A 16,647-nucleotide genomic window follows, 5' to 3' on the forward strand; every position below is an offset into this window, starting at 1 on the left:
AGTTGCCGCCGCTCCCAGCGCCCGGGCGGAGCTGGAGGCGGAGGCAGGCGGGGACAGCGGCGAGCGCGGCCCGGCGGGCGCAGGGGGCGGGCTCGGCCGCCCGCCCCGCCGTGCGCGGTACGGGGCAGGCGCGGCCCGGAGCGCCTGCGCACGGAGCGCCCCCGCTGCGCTGTGCCGCGGGCGGGCCGCGGGGCTGGCGGCGTGCGCTGCGGCCACAAGGAAGTCGGGATGGAAGCCAGGGAGGAAGCGCTGGGCGGGTGGGCGCCACGCAAACCCGGGGACCGGTCCCCGAGCCCGCGGGGCTGTTCCTGCTGGCAGCCCCCATCCACATGAGGTGGAAGGGGCCGCCGGCCGGGGCTGCCCGCCCGCCCCTCGGGGTTTCCTCACTGCCTGGGGAGCGCTGTCCTGGTGCCGGGCGCGCGTAAGGATCGCAGTTGGCTTAATAACTGGATCGTTTGAACGGAGACAGCGTTCAGCGTCCGCGTTTGTCATTTTCTGAAGCGCTGGGTGACGCTGGCTGTGCTGCTGAGCACAGAAGCAGCAGGTTTTCACTGCTGGCATCTCCCGGCTCTCTTCGTCCTAACCCATTTGCGGGGACCATTTCAGATTGATTGTCTCGACCTCCCGTGCTCTCCCTCTTTTCAGAGTGTTGACCAGGAGGGCCCCTGGGGCTGCACAGCTCCAGAAAGCCCTCAGGCCGTGCTGCCTTTGGCGTCGCTGCGGGGGCTGTGAGCCGTGCCCGCCCCGTCCCTGCCGGCTGTACGGGAGCCAGAGCAGCGCTGCTGCCAGAGCTGGCAGGAGCACTGGGACAGGCTGCCCGGGGACGCCCCGCTCCCTGGAAACGCCGAAAACCCACCGGGACTGTCCCCGTGTAACCTGCTCTAGGGAACCCTTAGTAGGGGCGGTGAACGATCTCCAGAGGTCCCTTCCAAACCTAACAATTATCTGATTCTGTTACAAAAAAGGGGAATTTCCAGCAGTAGTTTAGACAGGGTCAGGTTTCTTACCAGGTAGGAGCAGAGTTTGGAGCTTTTTCTCGTGCTTGTGCTTGAAGTAGGACATCGCGTTTTGCTAATTCCGCTTTGAACAGTCTTAGTGGGGATTTTTCACTGGGATGCAGAGCCTGGCGGATCCTGTCGGCAGAGAGAGGTGTCCAGCCCCGTGAGGACCCAGGCAAGCTTTATTGCCCGTGCGCATGGAAAGGCCTGCCAGATGCAATGCAGACCTTCGGGAAAAAGAACATATAATATCACATATCATATTTCTACTTCTTGTATATATATATATTGGCATATATATGGATAAAACAAAATTTTCCTTCTGACTTAACTGTCTGCTGTAGAGATTCTCGTAATGAGGCCAGTAGCCAGAGAATATTTTTAATTAACTGGATCAGTTACCAGCCCACACCTTGTGAGCAATACTAGTCATAGCCATGTGAATTTAAAAATCAGAAGAAGGAGCAAAGTCCAACATGGCCAGCTGCACACAGCCTCTTTGGTGGTTTGCATCTGCCTCAAAGCAAGCTGTGACATACTAGTACTGGTGCAGATAATGCCAACTAAATAAAATAGTGAGCTGTAGTTACTAAAATGAATTATAATAACAGTATAGTAATGTCTTTATAGTTAATCTGGTTAGAGACAGATGTGGCAGTGGATTTCTAAGTACAATAGGTCAGCTTGCATGTTTGAGCATGGGAGAAGAGCTGAACTAGATAATAATTAAATGCATGTTAACATTCAGTTATTTTTAGTCAAGATTTGGGTAACATGGTATGATTGACACAGGGCATTCCTTATTTTGGAATAAGGAATTATTGGAAAACCAATAGGGGCCAACCCAGTACTAGAGCAAGAAACAGTTCCAGGTTCTAGCACCAGGAATTAAGTTATCACAGAATCACAGAATATGCTTAGTTGGAAGGGACCCACTAAGATCATGAAGCCAACTCCCAGCCCTGCACAGCGCTATTCCCAAGAGTCACATCATTTGCCTGACAGCAGTGCCCAAACACTTCTAGAACTCTTGTCAGGCTGGTGCTGTGACCACTGCCCTGGGGAACCTGTTCCAGTGCACAACCACCCTCTGGGGGAAAAGCTTTTTTTCTAATATCCAACCTAAACCTCCCCTTACACAACTTCAGGCCATTCCCTCAGGTCCTGTCACTGGTCACCTCAGAGAAGAGATCAGTGTCTGTCCCTCCTCTTCATGAGGAAGTTGTAACTGCAGTGAGGTCTCCCCTGAATCTCCTCCAGGCTGAACAGACCAAGTGACCTCAGCCACTCCTCACACAGCTCCTTCTCAAGGCCTTTCACCATCTCTGCTGCCCTCCTTTGGACACTCTCTAATGGTCTGATGTCTTTTTTATATTGTAGTGCCCAAACCTGCCCCCAGCACTGGAGGTGAGGCTGCCCCAGTGCAGAGCAGGGTGGGACAGTCCCCCCCTTGCCTGGCTGTCGATGCTGTCCCTGATGCCCCCGGCCATGCTTGGCCCTCCTGGCTGCCAGGACACTGCTGACTCACATTCAGCTCGACACTGACCAGCACCCCCAGGTCCCTTTCCATGGCTCTGCTTTCCAGCCTCTCATTCCCCACTCTGCCCATACATCCCGGGTTGCCCCATCCAAGGTGCAGAATCTGGCACTTTGCTTGCTTGAATTGCTGAATGCTGGACACTTTGTCCAGAAGGATACTGTGAAAGACACTATCCAAAGGTTCACTGAAATCCAAAAAGATTACATCAGCTGTGTTCCTTTGATCATAGGTGGGTTACCAGGAACTGTCCCCTCAGGTCCAGCAGCTCTCCATGAGCAGACTGGCTTACATTTCTACAGCACAAGCAGGAGAGAAGCTGTAATCTTCCAGAAGCCTCCAAACTTGCCTGACAAGCACAACACTCACTGGTTGGTTTTGTTTTTGGTTTTTTTTTATGTAAGCCCCAAATAAAAATGTGGGACACAGTGCATGAAACAGAAAGCATTCACACCAAATCCCTAGCCAGCTAGAAGGAATGCTTTTACAGAATATTGTCACAACAGCTGGCTGTCACAAAACCAACTTGTCTTTTTAACAGCCACCTCAGATGCTGGAGGCATTCTGTATGTTGCAGTTAATAGAGACTCAAGAGAGCTAACAAAAAGCTTTTATTTTTTCCACTGATGGCCCAACACAAGCACAAACAGACATAATTTCTCATCAGATCATGCTGTCAAGCTTCTTTCTTAAAAGGATTCCCCAAAGAAACACGATGAAAAGTTTAGCTGTGAGATGCACTACACTGAAGCCTTACTTCATGAGAAAGATGAGGATTTGTTTGGTTTGTAGATTTTCATTATGGTGATCATCTGCATTTCATGATAAAAACTGACTTATAAATGATTTCACATTAATTCAAAATGCAGCAGGTATGATTAGTAATCAAAGACAGAGCGTCAGATTCAAAGAAGGATTTGACTGGATTATAGGTATGATGTTATGCTTTCAAGAGATTGAATATTTAATTGAAACACTGTTTACATTCACAGCACTCATTCTCTCCTTTAAAGTATGTTTGCACAATTGTTTGCTGGGATGTTGTGAACCAGATCAAAGAACTGGTCCAGCTTTCAAATACTCAGATTTTTGTGTTTCACAGCAGGAATAATCACAGGATTTTACTGCTTTTATGTTATTGATACATGGTATACATCAGAAAAAGTCTTCCAGGAAATTCCTGAGGACTTTGTACATGTGCCCAGAACTCTGCCAGACCAGAACAGGGGAGTAAGCTCCTGTCTTTGCAGACACTCTGAAGTGGGTGGATGAGTGCTGAAATCACTTAGGGACTTCAAATCAGCCAAGATTCACAGAGAGATGCTGTAAGTCTGTTGTGTGATTGTCTGATGGTCAGGAGCTTCACCCAGCAAGTGAGAGGCCAGATTCATGGATTTTCTTCAGCCCAGGACTCAGGACCCAGGAAATCTCTTTCTCACCTCTCAAGAAGATTATAGGTTCAATAGGAAAAGATGGATTCTTAAAGGAAATTGTGATGATGTGCAGACAAGAACATAAAACCTGTGGGGCAGTGAGGAGTGAGCGTGGGGCAGGGAGTGAGGAAGAAAAGGATATGATTCTGTGGCAAAAGAAGGTCAGCTTTATCTATGATAGTTATATTATTTACATAAAACTAGTGCACTAAAAAAAAATTTAAAAAAGGAGCAATACCAGGAGCAAATCCTCAAACCAGGAATTCTTCCCCTCTCAGCTGGTGCTATGGGGATGGACATGAGGTCTTTAGCTTCATGTGAGTTTCAGCAATATAGTGTCCAACCCCTTTTGTTTTTAGGTTCATAAACTAGTTTCTTGTTTGTTAATATTATGATGCCTGAAACTCTGATACTGCTTTGATAGTCAATTATTTTGGCACAATATTTTGGCAAACAGAGTTGCTATATGAGTTGAGAAATACTACTATGCTGGGCTGAGGGAAATCACCTAGCTGAATATGCAAAAAAAAGATCAGCACATACAATTTATAACAGCAGCTTATATAATGTCTGAAACCTTGGAAAAGCAATGATAGTAATGATAGCACATTTTCTTACAAGTTAAGTTTGCTTATAATCTCAAGGTTCAGAAACCTTTTCGGTACACAGAATTTTACATTATCAGTGTGTTTTTGTAAAAAAAATCTTTGTGCAAAAAAGATTTCTTCCTGCTGAGAAGACACAAACCTTGACCCATCATCACACCAGTTTGTTGAGTTTGCAGATATGTATGGATAACATAAAGTTGAGACTGTAAGGAATTCTCTAAAAGAAAAAAAGGACGTCAAAATAAGAGTTTAGAAACTATTTGAAATAAGCAATGTATTGCCATAAAACTTCATTTTGTTCCTAAGTTTATCCTTCTACAATGTTGTTTGGTCTCTTTGGAAAGAAGACACTTTCAGATACATTCCATAGTTTTCTAGTCCCCATATAACATTGCTTCTCCAGCCATTTTCTCTATGTTGACAGAGTCATTCATTTATCTCAATGTGTCTATCTCTGAGCTCTCAATACAGTTTTAGTTGTTTATAATCCTTCCAGTGTTTGATTTGTGTTCTCATTTATATGTACAGATCCTGATTAGATCCTTCTCCAATATGTCAACAAAAGTCACCTGTCATGTACACAACCTCTCCTTGATTGGATGCTGCTATATTCTCTTATTTCAGAGTGTTCTGGTCTGCAGTGAGACTAGAGCCTGTTATTTACCTTCTACTGCAGTTATCTGAAGCTGTAAACTGGGACATCACCATTGACCTCCTCTGTAAAATCCTTTCAAAATGAAAGTATCATCAGAGTTTATTAATAAGGAATGTGCTGGTGCTATGCATTTAATCCCACTGATCAAGTGTGAAGAGATAGATTGCTTAAAAAGTAGGGAGAGTTACAGCCTTAGCACTGGAGAAGGGTGTGGATGATGGTGATGGCAGAAAGAAGCTGACAAACTGTAAGATGCAGCATTCCTTACCTGACAGACTGGCAGCAGTACAGCCAAGGTTGCTAAGATATCACATCACAGGTTGTTTCAATCCCAGGTAACTACCAAAATATCCATCTGAGCTCACATTTTGCATAATTTCACTTTCTTTCTATAAATATGAATTCCAGCAAACCTACTTCAGTCCTATTGAAAATGCAATTGTAAGAAACACATTTTTTGTAGTTAAATTTTTCTCTCTAATTTTAAAATCTATAACTTTTTATGCTTTAGAGCAGGGTCTCAGTTTTTGGCAGGAGAACAGTTCTTTTCTGGCTTTCCACTGACTGTCAAAAGGAAGATCAAACAAGGTTTGACTGGAGCAGTCTCTGGCAGAGTCAGCAGCAACATGTGTGAAAACTGGCTGCTGAATCCAGTGTGCCCCGATGGCTGCATCTGCAGCCATGAAATGGAGAGTTGTGCACTGATCTCCGTGCAGGTGTCCAGGGCTGAGGGTCAGGATATGCATTTAAACGAATTGCTCTAAAATTCAGGGCCCAGCTCATGCTAAAAGCCAGTGGCACTGCAAAATGGGGAGCAGAGGTGGAGGAGGATGCAGACTTTTATTATTGCACAATTCAGATTTTTTACATTTGTGTACCTGCAAAGATGGTTTGCCAGGTTACAATCCTTATGAAGTCGTTATTGCCTGTAAAAGTTATAATTACTTATAGTTACAGCATCTGGCAGTGTGAAAATCAAGGACTTGGCACACTACTCCTGGGATTCCAGGGATACCAGGGATGCTCTTTATACAATGTATCTTCAAACAGATGTACGCCAACACAGAGCTGTTTGTCTGCCAAACAGAAACCTCCTCAAGTGCTGCAGGTAAGCCCAGAATAACAAGACATCTCTCAGTCAGTTCAGATTTCTGGAATCAGAGTAATGCTCTACTCCAGCACGCACCTAGCATCTGGTGTACGTGGGAGACATATACAGGAAGAAGAGAAATACATGCAGATCCAATTATTTTGGTCCAAATGTCCTTCATTCTATTGTTCACTAAACAAATTTTATGAGAGTCCATTTCCATAAAAGGTGGAATATACTTCTAAACCAAATGCTTCTACAGATTATATAAGACCAGAACATCAGTTGTCTATCATTTAATGAAAAATAAAGCTTTCAGACTTATTTATAACTAAACACTATTCTCCATCCCTGGAAAAGTACCATCTGACCTGGCATGAATTCGCTCTTTTATAAACTCTCACCTCATCAATGCAAAGTATTTCCATCAAATTAAAGTTCCAAGAAGTGGAAGCCATATCCTGTTAGCTGCAGGTTAAAAGCTGGCTTTGCTGTCAGCCCTGACACTGCATTGCCTCAGAGCAGAACACTGTACAGAAGTGCTTTTTCAAGGTTTGCAAAGGAAATGGGAATCAGACCACAAAGAATCCAGTTACTGACTCATTAAGTTGGTCATCCCTTTGGATCTGACAGACTATCAATCCATCAAAAAATTTTAGTGGGATTTTTTCTGAGAGGACCGTACCATGAGGAATAGGCAACTTTGAGAAGGAAATTGTACCGTGTGAATTCCCTGTACAAAAGCAAAATACACTCAGAGAGTGCCAAAAGTTGACTGACGTATGTCAGGCATCATACTGGGATGTGGAAGTTGAAAACCAGCACTTTCCATTGCTGGGAAAGAGGATGTAGCTGCAGCACATTGCCATTTGTATATCCTTTCTTCTTTTCTATCTGTACTTCAAAAGTCCTAATTCCACCAAGGTAAATGGGTGGGGTTTTTTTTTTAATCTATTTTGTTCTACTATAAATATTAAAATCTGCTGCATGTTAGAATAGATTCACTGTGAAATGTTTTCTGGAACTTCCTCTAGAAATTTTACAATTCCCTGACAAGTATCATAGCAGCCAAGGTGATAATATTAAATATAACATTAAAGACTCTTAAAATTGGTTTAATACCGATTTTTGGCCCTCTCAAAGCATTTGATATGTGGATGTGCTAATCCCCTGGGAAGGTTAAGGCTGCCAGTAGGAAGCGTTGAGCAGTCACTAATACCCATCACAAAGCAATGCCCCTGACTCTTAATAAGCATCTGTAAGTTCAGTGTGGGGCTCTGTGTTCAATATGATACTAACACATGGCTCTGGGTATACGGGGGAGGCACTTCTGATGGTGCTCTGGGTGAAAGAATGGGAGCTGAACACACAGGACTTCTTTTTAGCAGCTTTCCAAGGCACCAGGCTGTTTTCACTAATGATGCAAAATTTCTGCACCTGCTTCTCTCTACAGCTCCAAATTACATGCCTAATAAGGGTCCCATTTTTGCTCTCATCAAAAGGCAGGCACTCAGAGGCTTCCCTCAGGTGCCCTCAGTGATGCACGGTGCTGGCAATCAGAGGAGCAGCTGCACTGCCAGGCACAGTTGCAGAGGCTGCTGCCAGGGACACAGAGACTTTGTGGTGTGCTGCACATAGCTGGAATGCGGCCATGGATGGATACACAGTGTTTGGGAAGGACAGGTAGAGAAGAGCTGGGGGTGTCATGTTTTCATAACTGAGCTCTCTCCTTGACAAATGCAGTGCCCCAGTATCAAACTAGAGACAGACCTGCTGAGAGTTTCTGGGTCAAGATCAAAGCAAGGAGCAACCTGGGGGATGTTGTGGTAGATGAGTACTACAGACTGCAGAGGATGAGGAGGCAGGGGCTGAAGCCTTCCACTTGGAGCCTTTGTCCTCACTGGGGATTTCAGCCACCTGGCTGTCTGCTGGAAGGGCAGCACAGCACTGGGCAGGCAATCCAGGATGTTCTTAGAGTGCAACTGTAACGTTTTCCCAACACAAGAGCAGGGCAGTCGTGACTGACTTGTTCATGCTGGCTTGGCTTTCTGCTGAGGAGCAGGGAAGAAATGGGGGTGAGAGGGGTCACAGAGCACCGCTCGGGCTGTGGGTGGTTTGTCACAGGCTGCAGCAGTCATGAGGTGACAGATGTAGCAGAGCCAGGAAGGAAGCAGAGCCACAAGACTCTGGGTGAGCAGATTGATTTATTCAGGAAATAGCCTGTGGGAAGCAGCTGTGAAGGGGAAAATTCCCTAGAAGAGCTAATTGATTTTTAAAGAGAGCTTACTGGAGCTCATGCATGAACTATATCATTGTGCAGGAGCACAGGAATCTTCAGCTGACAGCCCATGGGCCAGGCAAGGAGCATCCAGGTGAACTACAATACAGACAGGGAATATGCAGGAAGCAGAAACAAAAAGCACTGCTTAGGCACTGAGAAGTAAAATCAGGGAAGCTAAAGCCCAGCTGGAACTAAAATTAATGAGGAGCATAAAGGGTAGTAAGGTAAAAAGAGATAGCATGGCTATAACATGGGTCCACAGGTGGATGGGAGAGAAAACACAGTGATGGTTGAAGTAATCAGCAACTTTTCTGCATTAGTTTGCACACGTGAATCACACTGTCTGGCCTTTGCATATATCAGCACGGGGGGAACAGAAGAGCAGTGGGGACGCAGCAGTTAGGGAGCACTGAGATATATCATGGGCATTCAAACCCATGGAGTCAGGTGGTGGTCACTCGAAAGCATCGATATTGCTGGCCAGCAAGGTCACTGTCTGTCATCTACAGAAAATCATGGCAGGCAGGAGATGACCCTGCTGACTGCAAGATGGTTAATGTTACATTTCTTTTTAAAGGCAAGACAAGATACAGGGAACTGTAGGTCAGCCTGAGTGATTCCTGGACAGGTCATTCTTTGTTACTCCTGGACATTTACCTGGGGGAGCGCAGGCGTGTGCCAGATAAGAAGACAGCTTTGTCCTCCATACAAAAGGTGTTTGCTCATCACCAAGAGCCTATTTGGCACAAGTAGTGCTGGGACTGCACTGGAGGACTGTATGACACAGAAAGCCACAACTGGTGCGACCATTTTCATACTGCCTGCTGGGAATGGTCCCAGGAGCAACTTATCCCCAGCCACTTCCAGGATTTGTCTCAGATCCTGTCAGTTGCTCCAAAACAGAGACTGAAGTGATCTACAATTTTGCACTTACGCCTTTTATGGATCAGTACTGGACTTCTCTCACTAGTGCTACTTTGTTTAGCAGAGCAGAAGAGCCTCTCTGCTGACCATGTAGGCAGCTGTAGCTCCTGCTTCAACACTCCTGCTTACGTGCTTAAAGAAGATGCTGTCAATACCCACCTTGACGTAGACAACTGGGCATGCTGCCTGTACTAAAGCATTTACCACAGAAAACAATGTCCCTGAGAGGCACAGTCTGACATGTAATACAGACATAAATGTGAGGTCTTGGCTTACAAAAAGCAACATATGTTATTTGTCACTTGAGACTAAAGCAATGTGCACTTTATGTATAATGTGTGAATATGAAATATATGAGGTAAGAAAGGATGGTGTAGCATTCAGTCTCCTCTAAGACATTAACAATGCAGTTTAGGATACGTGGAGCTTCCAGCTCAGACAGTAACATATGTAGGTGACATTAAGTGATCAGCTAACACAGAAAAGGCAGATACCTACTGTTAATCAGTAGTAGAAGTATCCTCAATATGTCCTAGGGGAGCACAGCCAAACAGCCCACTGGGAGGCATGTAAGTGTACAGGTTTGGGGAGGTACCAGAATACACGAAGAGTTGTGCAATGACACTTGTATTCTTCACAAGACCATGAGAATTTAAACACATTAAGAAAGTGTGAAAGGTTTGGCTGCACTGAAATATGTGTGCTCACTGCCAGCATTGAAGACTATTAAACTTACATTTTTGTTGCAGATCTGCAACTGTATGCTAATCTTTGTGATAATTTGATTTCAGAGGGAAATATAAGTGAGAAATTAGGTGGTCTATATTTTTCTAATGGTAAACAGGTGGACCTTCTCTAAATGAACAAGAACTATTCAGTTTGGTGAGTATATTTACCCCTGTTATCAAAGATGCAGTTCTGTGAATAATGGGATGGTTATTTGTTAGGACCAATGGCAAGTGAAAAAGAATCATCATTGTATCATCATCTGTCTTACACTCATCTCTCTAAAACTGGCAATTAGAGAAATTTGTATTTATAGCACTATTGTAGATAACAATGTAAGAGTGAGAGGGAAAAATTGAAAAGAAATGGAAGAGGTTATAAATGGCAGAGGAAGAAAAAAATCTTAAAGTATAGTAGGAAGAATTGAGAATAATAAAAAAATAGACCTCTGGGCTTCGGGAAACTTAAAAGTAGTGAAGACAGAAAAAAAAGAGAGACAGGAGAAAAAAGACATGGTGAGTAAGCAGGTATAAATGTAAGTTTTAGACACTGATTCCAGCTGAATTGGGTTAGGTCAAAAGAATCAATCAACAAGAAGCAGCTCTTCAGGCAAAAAACTCTGAACAACAATGGAATTTTTTAAAAAAGGAGTAGATAAGCATCAGTTTGTGGAACAATCCCTCCCTCTGCTCCTTCTTGCTGTTGGGATTGACATTGCTGTAAAAGCCCAACACCATGTGATTGCACTATGGTGAAGCTGTGTATTAAAGAGCTTCCAGGCTGATATTTGTTAAGAACATCCTTTGCTGAAGCACAGGACAGACCTTTTCTAGGTTTCCTTGCAGGAAGACTACAGATGGGTGTTTTTCAGGACTGACTCCAAAAGTCAACTCCATATACAGGCCTGCAGGGGATTTTCCAGGAGTTGGGCACTTTAAGAGGGAAAACATACCTGGTTTTTACTCTCCAGACTTGTACTTGAGGCCCATTTTTCTATGAGGCAGGGAAAATTTGATTCATTATTAAAAATATGGAAGGAAATTCTTCTTTTCAGTAAAGGGAATGAAATCTTGAAATCAGACCACAAAGTCTAACAAACCCTCTGGAAAGGAGATATGTTCAAATAAAGCGCAATTGAAAAAAATCAGGAAATTTGGAAAGGGAGTGACTGACACCAAATGCAATGAAATAAGGGGCAGTGAAAAGAAAGTAACATTGCCAAAATTATTCCAATTCAAAAGCTGAAATTTGGTGAAAAGGTAAACAAAGAAGGAGGAGAAGAATCTAAAGAAATGAAATGTTAAAAAGAAGAAAGGAAAACATTTCATAGAGTAACACCCTCTGCCTCATTTGCATTCTCTTCAGCTATTTTAGAGTGTGGAGTTCACTTTGCTGAACTTACAATTTCCATGCTTTGTAACCTTGCTTTCAGGCAGCTATTAGTGACAATTAGTCCTTGTCAGCCTCAGGCATAAACCCAACACCTGCCATGCATCCAGATGCTTCCTTGTGCCTTTGCAGGCCTTTCTACCTTTTGCATGGCTCTGACAGACACAAATACTGTTCACATAGCTACAAAAATAACTCAGGAAATAAAATAGACTCTTAAGTAATATGTCTGTATAAAAGAAAACCCATATTCCTTCTCCCGTTTTCAAGTTAATATTTTTCTTCAAGGGAGAAAAGTATTGATAGGAAAAGTTCATGAATAGTGCTTGCTCTTTAGTATACCTGCCAAGGTCCAGATTTGTCTATCTCACCCCAAAATCATACATTTCCTTCTTAAGTGCCTCATCTTCTGAACATTGGGAACACAGAGAAATAGAAGCAGTAAGGTGCAAGTGCCTTGTGACCCAGCCTCTGAGAAACCCAGGAAAAATGCTGGTGAGAGGAGGGGATGGCCTGAAGGTCTCATAGGAGCCAGTAGCTGATCCCCTACTGGTAAATGTCTATGGAGGCTGGTGACACAGGGAGTACCTCAGCCAGGAAGCTTCATCCCAGGGTTTCAGGGCCTGGATCTCCCACTGGATTCTCCTATATGCTTCTCTTTTGCAATACACCTTCCAAGACCCAATACTGGCTGATCTTTTACTATTTGCTGTATTAATAGGACCATTTCTGTAGAAGGGACCCTATGAAAGCAAAGGCTGGTTTGATGTGGGGTTGGAAATGTCTGTGCAAAGAAGTGTATATTCTAGCTTTGCAATAATATGGCTCTAGGGATAAGATGTTTTTCAGAATAAAATATCCATAATTATTTGTGGATAAATGTTAATGAAAATCTTGCAGCAGTGACTGAGTATCTTTAGGTTTCAGTTCTGGTCATGTAAACTATTTCAGCCTTACTGATTGCTTCTCAAAATCTGGAAGTTTCCAAAGAAATTGATATTAAAGTGAAATTCTAATTTAGAAAACAGCCTATGATGCAAAGGAATTAAACATTTCATGAAAGAAAAATACAGAAATCAAAATAAATGGTGGGATTTGATGTAGATTCAAATACTCACTGCCAGAAATAAGAAATTTCCTCCCTACCCAGCAGTGTAAACAACCACCAGGCAAGAGCCAACACACACAGGATTCTGGGAAGTCTTTCCTTGTACCCTGTGACTGTGCCAGAATAATCCATAGGGAATCATTATGGTCACCAACCCTGTCTTGGCTTGGTGGATGCTAAGGAAGGCAGGAGTCTCCCTTGAAGATGTAAACCCCTTCCCTCCAAATTATTATGATTTTGAAACTAAGGGGCTCTCAGGCAAAGATATGGGAATATGAAGAACAGTTCTTTACTAGGAAAATTAAAATAAAAATGCAGTAGTACAAAAAAACCAATGAAACAAAAAGAAAACACTGACAGAGTTAGAATACAACCTGACACGCTGTTGGTCAGGATGTTGGTAGCAGTCCAATTAAATGGTGGCTGCAATCCTCCTGGAGTGACAGATGTGGTTCTATTGAAGCAATGATTCTGTAGAAGGGTGTAGTTTTCTTCTGAAGGTTTAGTGGTGAGATGGGTCCAGTCTTCCTCTGGGAATCCAGTGGAAAACAGGCTGTCCTGGCGTTCTGACTCTCAGATTTTTATCTGGGTAGGAATGCTGGGCTCCTCCCCGTGGTTGGAGCATCTCACAAGGGGATGATGTAATTTCATCAGTCATGCAGTGAGACTCAATTAACAGAAGATATCCCCCTGGAGGGAGGATGGGTCATGGAAGAGATAAAAACACTGCCCCACCTGATTTTAACAGCTGGTCCATTAACAGAAGACCCCAGAGTTATGAGGGATGGGTCATGGAAGAGGTAAAGAACACTGCCCTACCTGGTTTTAACAGATGGTAATAGAATACATACTTCTGGTTACATTTTGCATTGCAACTTAAGACAAACCCTCTTTTGGGAAAGGGTGGTTAGCCTCTGGTTGGTGGCAGTAAATCCTATTTGCAACTTTCCAAAAGGAGCATTAATTCATATGCTGGAGTCAGTGAATTTAAGAGTCTTTGCTTATTTCACTTCTGGGGAGTGCCATAAAGACATGGCCTCAAGATCAGGAAGATGCCAAAGGAAAATGTCTGGGACGGGGTTTTGCACATTACAGCACTGAGCAGCTGATGATGCAGTTTATCTTCTGAAGCCAGAAGGGCAGAAGAGCAAAACAGAGGGCAGTGTTTTGTCTCCGTGCAAAACCTTGCTGAGCTCTCATCTCAAGCACAATTTGCTACTCCACTCTCCACACATCAGGAAGGAAATAGCAGAGACAGGGAAGAAGCACAGAAGGGCAATTTGAATGATGACAGGGAGAGATCAGCTGCTTTGCAAGGAGAATTGAAAATGCTGAGAGGGCATACCAGTAAACCTTAAATAATCACAAAGCAGAAGTTTTTCACCAAATATCACCAAATTTCCAAGTACCAGAACTATAGATCACTCACTGAAAATAGAAGGGGATCAATTTAAAATGCATAAACTGCTCTTTTTTTTTCCCATGGGTTGTAGTGAACTTGTGGAATCTGTTGTCATAGAAAGCTGTAGAGGCAAAAGGTTCAAGTAGGTGTTGTACCAGATGCTGAAGGAACAGACCAGGACTTCCCCGTCCAGCACTCCTCCCACAATGAATGTGGACAATAGAGGAGTACAACTGGAATGGATGGCAGAAAGAAGACAGATTTGTGCTTTCTCCCTAAACAGCATATTCAATTTTCACTGTAAGAGATTTGTCTGACACCACAGGGCATTTCTTGAACTCTGGGAAATCAAATGAAATTTGCAACAGGCTTCAACTGATTCCTAAACAGCACCCAAAACCAGCACTTGTTCTACAAGACATATTTTGTTTTTTCAGTACCTGAGAAAATATTGTATTAGGGCAGAGAGCAAGACCTCAAATAGCTTTCTTAAACTCAACAGTTTTTGAAGCTATTACACCAAGAAAGTTCATCTATAAAACAAGAAAAACAGACTCAGATGACATTCAGGGTTGCCTACTCTGCTCTTTTTCCTTTCCATCTGATCCTGCAATGACACTTTTTCATAGCCTCGTCCTAGCTACATGTCTCCCTGGATGAGCCATAGGCTGTGGCCAGAAGCCTGTATTAGTACTCCATGTCTGGTGCTCATTTGCCTCAGCAGTGGTTAGCTTAGCCTAAGGCAACCATATTTGCAAGTTTATAAGGACAGGTCACACTCTGATGCCTCTCCTTTGTGCCCAGAGAGCTGCTTGGCTTTTTTGACTGAATGTAGAGTCAGTGAAATATGTTTATAAACAATGTGGCATATTATAAATGTACTTTGTATTGAACTGAATTTATATTTTACTCTCTTCCTGTAATGTTCACTACCTTTTATAAATACCATAAAATACACATTACATAAAAGGTAACAGAGAGACAAAGGAAAATTAATTTATCAAATAAAAATTAAAGACAAAATGCAGATCCTTAATTCAATCTTATTATTTATTTCAAACTGCCCAGGAGGTCCACCCAACTTGCCTATATTATTAGTCATCACTGAAAAAGTTATTTTCTATTGGTACTATGGTGGCCCCATCTGCAAACCCAGCTTTGGAGTAAACATTAATAATCATTATGAAAGCAAGTGATCTTAATCATTCTCAGAGCTACTCGGAATAGTGGAGATTAAATATGGTATTTACTAAATAAGTATGTCTTGCTTTCCTTTAAGCTGAGTGTCAGAAGGAAAGTTTAATTCTACACTTGACTTGCCTCATTAGGACATTATTAAAATTTCATAGTACATGAACCAAGAGATGGACCCAAGCCCTGACAGAGCAATGCTTGGTGTTACAGCAGTCTGGTTCTCAATGTCTGGAGCCCCATGTGCTTTCCACACTATGAAACCAACCCAGTAAGTGATACAACTTTGCAAGGGGTTTTTGGTAATAACATTCTCTTAATTCAGTCATTTTATATTTACACAGTGCAATACTATTTGTGAGATATTAGGAATTGGCTATGAGAAAGACTTTATTTTACACTTTATTTTAATCACATGACATTTAAGAATAACAGACATGAACAAGTAATTTAAAGCAGGAGAAATTACCATGCAGGAGAGCAAACCCTTTTTAAAAAGCTAGTTGCCTGGTAAGAGGGTGATCTTTTAAAAGGAGAGCTTTTCAGAAGTGTAAGTTTAAATGACAAGCTTAAGAAACCCAAAAACCAGAATCTCTCATTACCTACTTTAATGCACAGTCATAGCCTGAGCTAGTTTAAGTGCTCTGGAATTATGCTTCCATCTCATTCCAGATCAATAAATGGGGAAAAAAAAATCATTTTCTAATCAAGACTGCAAGATGATTCAAAATCAGGTTTCTGGTGTACCAACTGATGTGGGTAACATTTAGTTAAGATAGTGCTCAGATTTTCACTTGCTATTGTTTAATGGTTTTCTTCTGCCACTGACAGATATTTTGGATTACTTTAATTTTAAGCCTTTGAAGTATGCTATTAAGAAATAAGTCTGACAGCAGCATTAGCAAAGAAAAGATATTACAAAGTTATGCTATGTGTTAATAGAAATAGGTCTAAAGTCACACTTTATCTTTGTGCTCTTGTCCTTCTTAATGCAATGGTTTAGGAACACTGAAAGTAGCAAAACTGAAAAGAAAGAAAAGAACAGGGAATATAAAATGCACATCATGGCAGGATAATTCATCTGGAGTTTTTTCTCACCTTCGTAACTACTCCAGCCATTTTTCTGCCAGCTCTCCATCTATTACAGAACAGATGCAATTCATCAAGAGAAAAAGGGCTATATGCTGCCTGTTAGGATGGAAGGAAAGACGAAAAGAGCCATGCTTGCATGGCTGAAAATCACAGGGCTTTGATAGGAACTGTACAAGTCCTATAAAAACCTATGCTAGAAACCATTTGCATAGG

Source organism: Prinia subflava, chromosome 4 (assembly GCF_021018805.1).
Source record: "Prinia subflava isolate CZ2003 ecotype Zambia chromosome 4, Cam_Psub_1.2, whole genome shotgun sequence".
NCBI lineage: Eukaryota > Metazoa > Chordata > Aves > Passeriformes > Cisticolidae > Prinia > Prinia subflava.